The sequence below is a fragment of the Schistocerca gregaria genome, chromosome 1 (genome assembly GCF_023897955.1).
Source record: "Schistocerca gregaria isolate iqSchGreg1 chromosome 1, iqSchGreg1.2, whole genome shotgun sequence".
NCBI lineage: Eukaryota > Metazoa > Arthropoda > Insecta > Orthoptera > Acrididae > Schistocerca > Schistocerca gregaria.
The window spans coordinates 346022140-346037035 of NC_064920.1; the positions used below are offsets into that span (position 1 = coordinate 346022140).

The 14896-nt window shown below is 39.6% G+C and overlaps 1 protein-coding gene across 1 annotated transcript in view; it reads left to right on the top strand.

The window, feature by feature from the left end:
• LOC126344762 (double-stranded RNA-binding protein Staufen homolog 2-like) overlaps positions 1 to 14896 on the top strand; it is a 222343-nt gene that overhangs the window by 9523 nt on the left and 197924 nt on the right. The gene's annotated exons all lie outside the window — the stretch shown is intronic.

The following is a 14896-nucleotide window of genomic DNA, read 5'->3' on the forward strand; positions in this document are numbered from 1 at the left end:
TGCTGACTAAGCTAACTCCCAACAGAATATGAAGCTCATTGTTATATATTCTTTTTCTCCTCAATTAATTCTACTTTCTCAGGATCAAAAACCGACAAGTGATACTCAAGAATCAGCAAAGTAGTAGCGTTTTAGTCTATCTCATTTGTGGATGGATCAGAATTCCTTAAAATTTTTCAGAGGTATCTCGTTTTGACATCTTCTTGTAATAACAACAAATTTTATATTAAAGCATTTGGGTGTTGAGGGAATTTTAGACAAGTTGTTCTGACTTACTTAGTAATATCCTTGGCAATATATGTAATGTATAGTTGGTGCAGGCAATTTTGCAGGCAGGTTGAAATACACAATTGTTAAGACTTTTTTAAAGAAGGGTGACAAGAAATACTTAATTATCATCCAATTTCCCTATTTCCAAAATATTTCAAAAAGATGCACTCAAGAGTACCCTCACATTTAAGTAGAAACAATTTACTTAGCATATCTCAGTTTGGATTTCAGAAGGGCTACTTAACTGAGAATGCTATTTACACATTCACCCATCAAATATTAAAAGCCCTAAATAGCAAAATACTACCAATTGGTACTTCTTGAGGTCTTTCCAAAGAAAAACTCAATTTTTATGGAATTGATGGCTTTACATATAACTCGTTTTAATTATACTTAACAAACAGAGTGCAAAAAGTTGTGCTGATTAATTCAAACAATGTTGGAAAGGTAGAAAATTTTATTGACTGGGCAGAAATCATAAAGGGAGCCCTACAGGTTCAATTTTGGGTGCACACTGTTTTCCTAATGTTCGAATCACCTTCCACCAAACATTCAACAAGCAGAATTGGTGCAAGGGGGAGTCAAATGAAAACCTAAGAAGTGTAATTAAAAATAGACGTTTTACACCATTGTGCTGCAAGTTGGCAGCACTGTAACCAGTGATGTAAGGAATGCCTTACATACAAGCACAACATGGCCACAATTCCAGTTCAAAATGGCTGCCCCATTTGGGATATGCACCAAAGACAAGCAGCATTCTGTGATAGTTTCGTAGCAGTGAAGGTACCTACTGAAAGTCAATGACATATGAAGATCCAATATGGTGATGCATGTCTTATCACTGCACAAGTGTATGAATGGAGTAGAAAGTGTGAAAATGGTGTGATTTCTGTAATAGATGCTCAGCGCCCAAGTGAGGCACACCACATTGTGGCGCTGAAACAGTTGAAGACATTGTGATGGAAAATTGCCATGTGTCTGGTTGAAATAGCCACAAATCTGAACATTAATCATGGCTCAACACATCGTGTTTGTGAAGTGCTTAAGTTTTGCAAAGTATCTGTAGTGCCATGGCAGCTCACTTCAGAACTGAAAGTTGTCTGTGAAGAACTTTCATGGCAATTTGAAGCAGAATATGATGGTTAATGGAGACAAAACCTGGGTACCATATTACCAGCCCGAAACAGAGAGCAAGCAAGAAGTGGCATCATTCCTCATCACTAAAATCCAATACATTTTAGATTCACCCATCTGCAGGGAACATTTTGCTGACCCTCTTTTGGGATGAACGAGGCATTGTTTTGGAACACTGTGTGGCTAGGTGAAACACCATTGTTAGTGAGTCATATTCCAATATGTTAAAAAATCAGCTTCAGATGTAATAAGGTTGAAGTGGTGTGGACTTTTAATGACAGATGTATTTTGTAGAATGATAATGCTTGACTTCGTACTTCTCATGCAACACTTGAAACCATCGACTTGCACTTTGATACTTTGCCATATCCGCTTTACTCAGCAGACCATGCGGAGAGTGATTACCACATGTTTCGATCGCTCAAAGAGGTGATGGTAGGAAAGAAATTTTGTTCTGACAAAGAGGTGCAGCAGGCAGTGCACAAGTGACTGCGCACATGACCAAAAGATCCCAACCCAGGAGGAATCTGTTCACTCCCTACATGTTCGAGGAAGTGTGTTAGACAAGGAGACTTGATACACTTGTTTTCCATTTGCGTTCAATAATAATAAAAAATAAATAAATTAAATACTTCATTTGAGCCCCCTTGTATTTCTTGCACGCAAACATTCCTTGTGCCCCTACTGCCCATCTGTGTAAACTGCGGTAAGCTCCACTCTTCCTGCTCACTGGAGTGCTCCATTTTTAAGCATGAGAAGAAAAGTAGTAGAAGACCCTGTACAAGCTCACATATCAAAAGACCAGATAAAGGTATGAGCAGCATAATCTCATACAAATGACAGAGTCTTACGCTACAGCCAAAATGTTGTCATCCTCTCTGTTGTGCCTCTAACAGTGGGCCCTCTGAACCATCCGCTAATATCTGCCCCCCTAGGCGTTGAGGCCTTCCTGGCTCTTCAACCACCTTCACTTTGGGAGCATTGGCTCTTTACCTCCCGGGGATACCAGTTCCCAGCCCCAGTTAGAGGTGCTTCATCTACTCTGGCTTCGCTAGCTAGGAAGATGCCCTTGGTGCTCTTCCTTCCATGGTTCCTCCTGCTCCACAGCCAGACAGCTAAAGGAATCATAGGCTGCTGGCCTTTGGACTTCTCATTCTTCCTCTGTCCCCGAAAACAGTTCAGAGGAACTTTCCCAGTCTGCGACTTCGAAGGAGGAGAAGGACTAGAAGGACAAAAAGAAGTCCTTTAAGATGAAGGAAACTCATGTGGCCCCCAAACCACTGGACTCTATATGTACCCCCTTTGTGCCTAAGGTGGGGATCCTGTTGGCCCCTGAGGACCAGATCTCTCCAAGCAATGTTCCGCAGAACCTATGTCAGTGGATGCTCTGACATCTCAGTTGGTGACAGTACATGACTGTAAACTGTGGCTTGTGACTATCCCTGTGAACAGCCTACATGTCGAGGCTGGTGCCCCTCCATTACCAACCAGGCGCAAACAGCAGCTACTGAATTACACTATACACATTCATTGCTTTCCTGAAGATCCCAACTACTGTGTCCTTTTCCCCAGAAGGGAGCTCTACCTTCTGCAACAGTGACCCAGAGCTGTGTTTACAACTGCTACATGGTTCCAGTGTCCCTGTTGGGAACTGCAATTTCCCCCACTGTTGGCTCTGGTCATGGAGGCATCGCACCTACCCCCATGGCTTATGCCCTGACCTCAGACTTGTCTCGAAGTCTCCTTTGGTCCAAAAGATTCCGTTGACTCTTTAATTTTTTGCCACCTGTTCTTAGTTGCCCTCGAGATATATCCAGGATTGGATACAATCGGTGGACAAACAGGCATTTTGCACGCACACTTGCATGGTGCAGTGAACTCCTCTCTCTGCCAAACGGCTGTAGTGTCTTCATCACTGAAATAATGGCCATTAAACTAGTTCTTAGCCATGTTCATTCTTGCAGTGGCAAGAGTATCCTAATCTGTAGTGACACCCTTAGCAGCCTTCAGCCTATAGTCCAGTGCTACTCTCCTCACCCACTGGTTACAGCTTTTCAGGATCTTGTCTCTGATCTCCATCAAGCTGGATGACCATTTCTTTTTGTTGGGATCCTCAGTCATGTTGGGATTTTTGGTAAATGAACAAGCTGACCTCTACTGGAAATGGGAGTTCCAGAACTGGACCTTTGTTTGTTTATATGCCATCAGGTGCTGGAAGTCTGGAACTCAGAATGGTCTGCCCTGATCTCCCCAAACAAACTGAGGACATTTAAGGAGACCATGACCATGAGGTGGTCTTCCTTGCATGCTTCTCACAGAGAATACACTGTCCTCTGTCGACTCAGCCACATTTGGCTGACCCATGGCCACATTCTACGTGAGGACGCCCGTCACTACCGATTCTGAGCCCGCCTGATGGTCACAGACTGCCCTAATTTGGCTGCTTTGAGGGTACATCTTAATCTTCCTGACACGCTACCTCTGGTACTATCAGACAATGCCAAAGAGCTGACCTGGTTTACGTTTTGCCTATGACTGTAGTTTTCACTCATCCCTGTAAGGTAGGGCTTTTTTGTCCTCATTGCCCACCTGAGGGGTTGGTGGGGCATGCTTCCTCCCCCCTCCACAAGGATCCCTTGGCAGCCCTTGCTCAATGGACCAGTCTGGTCTCTACTCTTCCCACCTTATATTCTCTTTATTCTTTTTTAATGTTTTGATTTTATTGCCTTGTCTTGACTGATCTTTTAACGTTTTGTCTGTGCATTTTTTACATATGTTAGTTACACTTAGGCTTTCCAGGATTTTGCCTTTTGTCCCCCTTCTTTGACAACCACTCCTAATTTGCTATTTAATGGGTGAAAAAATTGATGACCTTGCAGTTTAGCCCCTTAAGTCCAAATCTACTTATCTAGCTCAGGCCAGTCGGACCTTGTGAAGGCTTTGGCCAAAAGTGTAATGTGTAACCGTCTGTTCGCTGTGCCTGCCTTCAAGTTACTGTGTCACCTTTATGGTAAGTAGCAGTCTTCCTTTCCATAATTCTTGATATTCCAACTTGGACTTTCCATTGTTTGCTTGTTGCTAATATATTCTGCTCATGATCCTTTCTGGTTTCTTCTCTAAGCTGTTTTTCCAAAGCCTCCAATTGCTTGAAGTGCTCTCTTTTAATGTCTAAATTTTGAATCTATAGAGCAGAGCAGTCTGTATTTTATACTGATGAAGTATGAAATAATGGGGTAACATAACACATTTCTTCTTCTAATAAATGTCATTTGTACAATTTCTGATCAGGTCTTGATTTTTGTTTTTCGGTTCACATCACAGTTACCAATTACTTTGTAGCTATATGTGCTTTCCTTTTTTCCTTCCTCTCCACATGAAGTTAGTATCTCCAGTAAAACAAATAAAAACTTAGCAAGCACAACAAACAAGCAGAATTTCAGCCATCTGAGGAGAAATGTTTTTCTGATTTTCAGGTTGTTCAAAAATATAATAAACTGAGTAGAAGAGATAGTATCCTCATTTTAATAATACCTTCTTTTATTTTCTATTGCAGTTGATATAATGTTATAGTTAGTTACCATTTTGAGTACTCACTCGTCGTCATATCTAAAGGCTGTAGGCTACTTACAAATCTAATCAGATGCTGTAACTTAACATGTGCTCATATGCCAATGTCATCTACCAGTCTCTGGTTACAAACTTAGTCACTTTGGACTATACAATATGAATGTATGTATGCAATATATCCTATGTTCCCGTAACTGTCCGGGCCTCAACCCTCGTTTATCATTGTCCTAGCACATCCAGCCCCTCTTCTGTCCCCATTGCAGTGCTACACAGCCTCCTATTCCACCAACGCACCCAGCCTTTTTACTTCCCTCCTTTTCTGCTGTCGCTTGCTCTCCGTCTGACTTCCTGACTACATGCAGCTATCCTATTCTCCACCTCGTGCCTGCATGCTCCCAGCAGCGTTTTACCATCCCACACCATTATCGTACTATCCCTCCCCCCTCCCCATCCCAGCCTTTTCCTTACCACCACCTGGTTGCCTTTCCCATAATGCGCTGCTGCTCGTAGTCTGGCTTGAGCTGCCAGAGACTGTTGTTAAGTGTGTGTGTGTGAGTTGCATTAGTTAGTTAGTTGGTTTCATGTTCCATTGGTCAATCCCACAGTACGGTAGCCGTTATGATGTGAAATGTGTCAAGTGCCCAAGAAATGCACATATGAAACAAATTTTTTTAATATATATATTACAATACAGAGTTAAAGATTAATATTTCTGTTATTTACCCCAGTCCCTTAAATGGCACAAAATGCGTATACTGTATTTATAGATTTATTTATTTCTATTCAAGTTTTCATGTATGGTATAGAAGAAGCTGTTAAGGAGATACGATCTCAATTTATTTTTGAAGCTGTTGTTGCTGTCTGTCAGACACCTTATTTCATCTGGTAATTTGTCGATAATTTTTATAGAAGCATATTTTACCCCTTTATGTGCCAAAGATAGGTTGAGGAAAGGATAGTGTAAGTCTTTATTTTTTCTGATATTATAATCATGAACGTCAATGTTGTTTTTAAACTGGTCCCTGTTGTTGAGAACAAATTTCATTAGTGAGTAGATGTATTGTGAGGCTGTTGTAAGAATTCCCAATCTTTTAAAAAGATGCCTACAAGATATGCGATTATGAAGCCGTTATTCTAACCACTTTCTTTTGAGTAGTGAATACTTTCTGTCTAAATGTTGAGTTACCCCAAAATATTATTCTGTATGAAATCAGAGAGTGAAAGTATGCAAAGTATGTTAACTTACTATTTTCTATATCCTCAAAATTGGCAATTATTCTGATCGCCAAAGTTGCTGAACCTAGTCGTGTGTGTGTGTGTGTGTTTGTGTGTGTGTGTGTGTGTGTGTGTGTGTGTTTGTGTGTTTTTCTATTTTTGACAAAGGCCTTGTTGGCATAAAGGAAACTTTCTAAGTCGTTTTGTTGTGTCTTTCTCAACTCAGCATCTCTGCAATATGGTAAGAATCAACCATCCTTTTCATTATATTCTTACATTCCATCCTTTATTTTCCAGTGTTTAAAATAGGTTCTATTTTCAGGACAATCAGTGATTGTCTTTCTGTAACATTTGAATTGTTATCTGCTCGATGACAAAAATTATGTGGATCATATGTTTCTCAATTTTGTGTTCTTATAGATATCGGTCTAAAATATTGTTTTCAGAGTTAGTTGCGTACCAGTTGCTTGATAAACCTTCTATTGTTGAACATCTCACTTGAGCTATTTATGTTTGTATGGCAACATGCTTCTCATTTACTGGTACGTGACTACATATTCGTATTCAGTTATTTACATATATGCTAAGACTGTCCGTGAGACTTTTACTTCAATGGATAGATTGCAAATAGTTTTGTAGCTGTGTCACTTACTGCTTCTTGTGCCTAAATTAGAAGTGCTATAGCATACACTGATGAGCAAAAACATTATGACCACCTGCTTATAAGCTTGTTTGGACATTTTTGGAACAAAATACATAACTGATTCTGTGTACCAGGTATCCGACAGTTTGTTGGTAGGGTTTTGGAGGTATGTGGCATCAGTTGCCCATGCACAGGCCATGTGATTCCTGTAAATAACTGGCCACTGATTTGTTTCTGTGGGAATGGTGTCCGACACAGGTGAGTTCCATAGGATACACATCAAGCTAATTTAGTCACCAAGACATCAATTTGAGTTCAGTATAATACTCCTCAAACCACTGCACTGTCTCAGAGATTTGAACACTTATACTGATGAAAGATGACATCGCCATCGAGGAAGACATCGAGCATGAATGAATGCAGGTGCTTTGCAGCTGTCAGCAGTCTTCAATTACTATCATAGGTCCCATGTAAGCACAGGAGAATGTCTCCCAAAGCATAATAACTGCTCCCACCAGATTGCATTTGTGATGTCCTGCATGTTTCAGGCTGCCATTCACCTCGATGACGGCATTTGTAGAGATGACCATCGACCTAGTGTAAAAAAAATGTGATTCATCCGAAGAGCTGGCTGTTTCCATTGATCGACAGTCGAATCCCGATGGTCCCGTGCCCACTGCAATCGTAATTCACAATGTCATTGGGTCAGCATGTGAACACACAGGGGTGGTGTGCTGCAGAGCTCCATGTTCAACACTGTATGTGAACGGTGTCCTCCGAAAGACTTGGGCATGCACCAGCATTGCGCTCTTTCAGCAGAGGTGCCACAGATGACCATCTATCCTACTTCACAAGGGGTCATTCCACGTAATAATTCAAGGATTTGTAACCTCTATATCAGATTTTTAACAGAACTTTGCACATTTGCTTGTAATTATAACATAGGAACTTCTGTAAAATCTTTTTGGTCTCAGACTATAACTTTATTTTATGTAGAATTTTAAATATGGTGATATTCTGATAACTGAGCTCAGCAAGAATGTCGATGCATAATGGTATTTATCTACGTAAATGACCATAACTCAGGTGTTTATGAAGCTTTTGATTTGGAACTGCTGGACAAGAAGTAGCTGTACAATCCATGCCATGTGTGATTTGTGGTAAATGAAGAAAACAAATTGGTGTTAGTGAACCACTGCTTTATAACTGATGATATGGAACATGATGCAGGATTTGTAATTTTGTCCAGATAGGAATGGTTAAATTGGTGGCAGAGCAGTACCCACAAGTGAAGAAAGTGCATTATTTCATTGATGGATGTCTTGCTCAATATAAGAATTTGTATGAGCACAAAAGCGATTTTTCTCTTTAAGCTGAGCATTCCTTTTTTTGCTACTGGCCATGGCCTGCAATGGTTTGGCAGGAACTATAAAACATATATTGAGTAGAGCTAGTCTTCAACTAGAGGGTAATTCACAAATAACAACTACATCTGGTGTTATGATTTCTGCAAAGCTGATGTTGACAGATGTTTTGTTTTCTCGTCTTAGAAAAAGTCAACGTAGATTTCCTACCCTAGAATCTCAAGAAGAGTTTTTTGATGAGCTCCACAATAACTTGTACCAGAAATGTTTACCATTACAAAACACTTTCTCGTGTTTCTTTAGAAATTAGAAGAGTAACTTCTTCTGAAAAGCAATCCTTGATTTATTTATTTATTTATTTCACTGAAAATGCCCCACAATGGACATGGACTTGTCTTCATCAAAATTCTTTTGTAGCAGCTGTATATTATGACAGGTGGCACTTTGCCTTTGTCAGAAATGTCTGTGGTGAAGAGGGAGATGTTGAACTACTTTTTCTCCACTCACCTGGACCAGCAGTGTCATTCTCTGGGCTTGAGAAGGAAGACTCTAGTTTTGTGCCTTTTGAAAACATTTTTTTGTGCTGTTGGTGTATCTAAATCAACATCATTAGGCAGAATTTATTACTTCAATGAAAAAGATATGAAGTTAACAGAATATAATTTGTCACAGTGGATTAAAAACAGAAATGTGCTTAAGAAGTTTCATTGATAGTTTCAGAGATCTTCATTGCAGAGCATGAACATTTTAAATTAACATTAGTGTGGCTAGAAAAATTGTAGTTTAAAGATGCTAATTTGACACCCTAAAAAAAGTTAACTCATGTAATGAAAATGTTTCAGTTAAATTCATAACTTTTGGCTCTGTACTTTCATGAGGGAGCCCCACTATAGGTTGACGATTTACATAATCTGGTTTGAATGATCTTCCGCGCAATGGTATGATGTATGTTAAATAAGCATCCAATATCTATCAAAAGTCAAGGTGCTTCTTCTTTTTCTTTTTAAATAATATCAGAGTTTTGATAAAAATAAATCTAGTATCAGCTGTCAGAAAGTGTTTTACATATTTAAAAGTCATTGATTAGACCACAACAGCTTAAGTTGATTTTCTATATTTCATCAAGTGAAGATTAGTTACTAATTGTTTTCCAATAAAGATACTTCCCTTCTGTGACATCTGAGGAAATATGACAATTGGCATGTTGAAAATATCCTTTCTGTTATTATTATTATTATTATTATTATTATTACTGCTGTTATTTTTGTCTGAAGTGTTGCAATCCAAATTACAAACTTTAGTTGTGGCATTTACATTTGTAAAAAAAATTCCATTTTTCCCCTCAAACTACTTGCAGTATGTGGAGAAATTTCGTTTTGACTATTGCCATGCAGAAAGTAATAAGTAGAAAAAGTTTCATGAAAATCTGAAGCAGTGGGTGTCAGGAATGGTTGATCTTACTTAGAATTATTATTGTTTTGTTATTATTATTATTATTATTATTATTATTCATTACAACACAAAGTATTGTGAGCTCAGATTTATTTGTGTGTCCATTCGTAGAAAACCCATTAATAATTTTATTTTATTACAATGTGTACTGTCTTGGGAATTATTTAAGACCAATTATAAGTCCCCATGAGGTTGGAGAAATGTGATCTAAGCATTTTTCATTATATCTGTACTTTTTTGTATTGTTCTTTGTAACTTTACTGCTTAAATAATCACATATCTGTTAAATATGTTCTTCTCAACTTGAGAAGAGAATTCCAAATCAAAAGCTTCATAAACATCTGAGTTATGTGCATTTATGTGAAGATAAGTACCATTTTGCATTGACATTCTTGCAGAGCCCAGTTATTAGAATATCACTACATTTAAGATTCGGTATTTAAAAGAACAGCAGTGTGAGAGCAAAAAGATTTTGCACAAGTTCTAGTAAGTACAAGCAAATGTGCAAAGTTTCATGAAAATCTGAGATGATGAGTGACATGACCTGCACGATTTGAAGTGAATGACTCAGAACAGACAGGCCTCCAAACCCTGTTTTCTGTGAAGAGTCATGGTCGTCCAACCATTTAGCACCTAGTGGTAGTTTCACTGCTCTCCTACTGCTTTCTTTAGATGTTCACAACAGTAGCATGTGAACGTTCGACCAGCTTCACCATTTTTGATAAGCACATTCACAGGCTCTACATAATCATAATCTGCCCTTTGTCAGAATTACTTATCTTAATAGAATTCCCCATTTACATCCCATATCTTTGTTAGGGTGATCCCTTGTTCATGTCTGCTGTGTATATGTACTTTTCATTACTCTTGTCATATGCCCACAACACCATTGGGTGGCATCCAATGTCACAGTGGGCAGTGATTGTAGTGTTTTGGCTTATCAATGCATATCTTTTGCTTCTAGAATTGCATTTGTGAATATGACTGTTGCTCTTAAACTCAAATAGTAGGTTGACAATAGATTTGACAAATAAATTATGGAACTCTAACATTTCCAATTGCTTTCATCTTTCTTGTGCACTATAGATCAAACATTGATTGACCGCATCAAAGCAGTCATGCCAGAATATAGTAAACAGATTTGGAAACCTACAGAAATGAACAAGAGAGAAAACAGTAAATGTTTTATGGGAGTTAATACAAGGTTGAAAAGAAATGGCAATGCTTTAAGCTTCAATAAAATCCATTCTTCTCTTTTGTATTGTTACAATAGTATATCTTCAATTGTATGCACACTAATTTAACTTCTTTTATCAAAAGATTAATTGCTAAAAGAGTGTTAATAATAATAGTATATGACACCTTCTCCCTTCCCTCCACATGCACAACAATAAGAATTACTTTTTTTGACAATTGTTCTTATCATAAAAGAAGCTGAACTCAAATTAGGGTGTATACAGTTGAAGACATGCTATTAAAAAACTCAAGCTTAAATCAGTTCAGTTTGTTTTAAACCATTTATTAATTCTTCAAAAAATGTTTATAGTATATTCTCTGTTGGTTCTTTTGTATAGTTTTAGGCGATATCCCATTATCCTAAGCTGTTATCCACTTCTTTCTGAATGGTTTGTTGTGGCCTGCCAATATTTCCTCTCGTGTGCAAATCTCTTTAGCTGAGAGTAGCACCTACATCCAACATCCAAAATTATTGCTGAGATTGGGAGGGTGACAGAAAGCTATTCTAGGTGTGGTGGGCAAAATCTCAGACATAATGGATCTCATTTCAGGGAATGATTTTAAGAAGTCATGTCCTTATTGAAGTAGCCGATTAATGCATACCAGACCAGGATAATGCTCCTATACTAAATGCACCAACCATTTCCTAGATGGTGTGAAACCTGTGCATGTCCTACTCCCTCAACACACTATGCTTGTTGGCAATGAAACCATCTGCCTCTATACCAATGTCCCCCATGAACATGGTAAGTCTGTTGCTGAATGTTTTCTCAGTCAGTGCCCACATGATTCCAGACCTATGACATCCTTCCCGCTCACCTTAATCTCATTTATACTTGCCAAAAACTACATCACCTTTGAGGGGCAGACATCAAACTGATTAGGGATATGCAATGGGAACCAGGATGGTTCTGTCATGTGCCAACCTTTTCATGGGTCACTTGGAGAGGGCTTTCCTGGCATCCATAAGCCTACAGCCCATGGTTTTATTTAGTTACATTCATGACGTCTTTGCCATATGGATTCATGGTGCTGCTGACCTGTCATGGAATCCTTAAATACTTTCTCTCAGTTAAATTTCACATCGTCTTATTCTGAATCCCATGCCACTTTCCTTGATGCTGATCTCGTCCTCACTGAAGGCCAGCTACACACTTCTGTCCCCATTAAACCGACTAACAAACAACAGTACTTACATAGTGACAGTTGCCGTCCTTTCCCTGTCAGGTGTTCCCTCCCATAGTGACAGTTGCCGTCCTTTCCCTGTTAGGTGTTCCCTCCCATACAGCCTTGGCATTTGAGCTAAAAGTATTTGTTATGATGCAGACTCTTCATGACTATACACCAAAATTCTCAGCCCAGCTGTCACTGGACATTAATTACCCCACTAGCCTAATTCAGAAGCAGATTTTCCAAGGTATCACATCCAATCTTGCTTTTGCCGATCCCTCCAGAAAAGAACTTCGAAGCACATGACTTGTCACTCAGTATTATCCTGGTGCTGAATGTATTAACCAACTACTTCGACAAGGCCATGACTTTCTAAAATAAAACTCTGAAATGAGATCCATTCTGTCTGAGATTTTCCTAAACCTCTCCTGTCGTTTTCCTTCACCCCTCTTCCTATCCCTTCAACCCTTCTGCTGGAAGGAGCAGCCATTGGTACCGAAACCTTGCATTAGTATAACCTTCTTTTATGTGTGTGTTCTCCTGCTGCCAGTTGATGAGTAATTTTTTTTAATCCATCCAATTACATTATATTACACAAAATTATTTGTTGGATATACCGAAATCCCAGCATTTTTTGCTGTCTGTGTTTCCTGTTATCAGTTTTGCTTATCCTATCATCCTATTATTCTGTTTTCTAGTTAGTGTTTCTACATATTCCTTTCCTCCCCTATTCTGCAGGGACCTCCTCATTTGTTTAGCAGTCCAGTCCACTTCAGCACTCTTTTGTATCATTACAATTCAAATTCTTTCATTTTCTTTTTTGCCAGTTTTCCTACAGTCCGTGATCCATTTCCATTCCTGTTGTGCTTCAGACATGCATTCCCAGGTTATTTTCCATAATATTAAGGCCTATGTTTGGTACTAGTAGACTTTTTTCCCATGTGAATAGCGATTTCCTTGCCTGTGCTTTTCTCCTTCTTATGTCCTTGATTGTTTAAAGAACCAACTTGTCTGTAACTTTTACACCACAAATGATTGTATTGGTTTCACATCACTAATTATGTAGCCATGATGCACATATCACACAGGTGTTGTGATTCTGTATCTAATTAATAGCCCTTCTGTCTGCTCCGTAAAACTAAAAAGGTAGTGATTTGAAACAGCTTGAAGTAGAGGATGCTTTTGTGAATGTTATGTCGCTTTTATTCTGATCCATGCATTAAATCTTAAAGGGAAGGACTGAATAAATAATTTATTGTTTTCATTGATGTAAATATTGTAAAGACGAAAGGGGTAGGCTGTCCGAGTGCGGGCTGGATTCTTTGTCAAAGATGGGGGATGAAGACAGCAGCAGAGATGGGTCCTGGTAAAGATACAACTCTTTATTGGTTCTTTACTAATTCATACAGTTCAGACACTCTTCTTATTGTACTCCATTCTCTGTCACGGTACAGAGTTCCCTCATAATATTCTGGAGTTGTAGCTGCAGACATTGATGTATGATGGGTGGCGTGCATGTGCTGCTTGGGAGACAGAGTGCTGCCCTGGTGTCTCCGGCATGCAAGGCGAGCTGAAGTGGTAGGATGCAGCCGTGCTGCAGTCACGGGCAGCCACCTGGTCATCTCTAATGCAGAAGGTCGCTTCGTTCCAGCGACATGGCGATGACATTGCCTCTATTCGAAGTCTGGACCGATGTGGATGGTGCAGTGTTACTTGTCTGGGCTGGGCAGACAGGCAGAGGTCTCTCCTTCATGGACTGCTGGTGACAGAGCTCACTGCGAGAATTCCAAGCTGACACACAGCAGACACCGAATGTGGCCCTGCTGTGCCCGCATGTGACATATGTACTTGGCTGGGCCAGAGATTTCATGCTGATTCTCGGCACTGAATTTGCAGAAGAGCTGCATTTATAGGCCATGGTGAACCATCTGGAACAGGGCAATGACTGGGGTCTGGCATAATCATCAATGACACTGAATTCAGTCGGGCTGGAGTGACTACTTGAAGGCTGGTCCAGGGCATTGACACCCAGGACGGTGTCACAGAAGTCTTGTTGCTCCTGAAGGACGCTGATCAAGCAGAAGTGTTGGCCGGCTGCAGCTGATGTCCATGGCTTGACAACATGGGAGTCAGTCACGCAGTTCAGTGACCAGCATCTGCTTTTTGGCTGCTGTCTCATTGCGGTTGTGGGCTATATGGCTGCTGCCCCGAGGTCTCCTATAGTTTTCTCCTGATGCAATATATTGAGAAATTTACAGCTCTTAAGATCTGTACACAGCAGCTTATATGATCTGTAATCTTTGTGATGTCACCAGTATACTGTTTACTTATGTTTGAGGTGAAAGTAAAAGTAAGCCAGTTCATGTATTGTAAAACTTACTCATCATTAAATTGTACTTCGCAAGAGGGTAAAGTTCTGGTGAAGTCCTTTGTCAGTTGTGTGGAACATATAAACTCTAGAGAAAGTGGTTGAAGATGAGATGGTGAATGTGATGCTGTGGGAACAAGTACAAATAGGACTGAAAGACGTGGACACAAGACATCAGGAGCAGATGTCATTCCCTCAGAATTACTAAGATCCTTGGGAGAATCAACAATAATAGAACTATTCCACCTGATACGGGGAATGTGTAAGACAGGCAAAATATTACCAGACATTCAAAAAGAATGTAATAATCCCTATACCCAAAGAAGGCAGGTGGTGACAAATGTGTATATAATGAGGCTTCACTTTAATAAGTTATTTCAGAAACTAACACAGTTTATATGCAGAAAATGGAATAGCTGATACAAGCATTCCAAGGGAAGATCAGATCAAGGGGAAGATCTTGGTCCTGGTGGAATG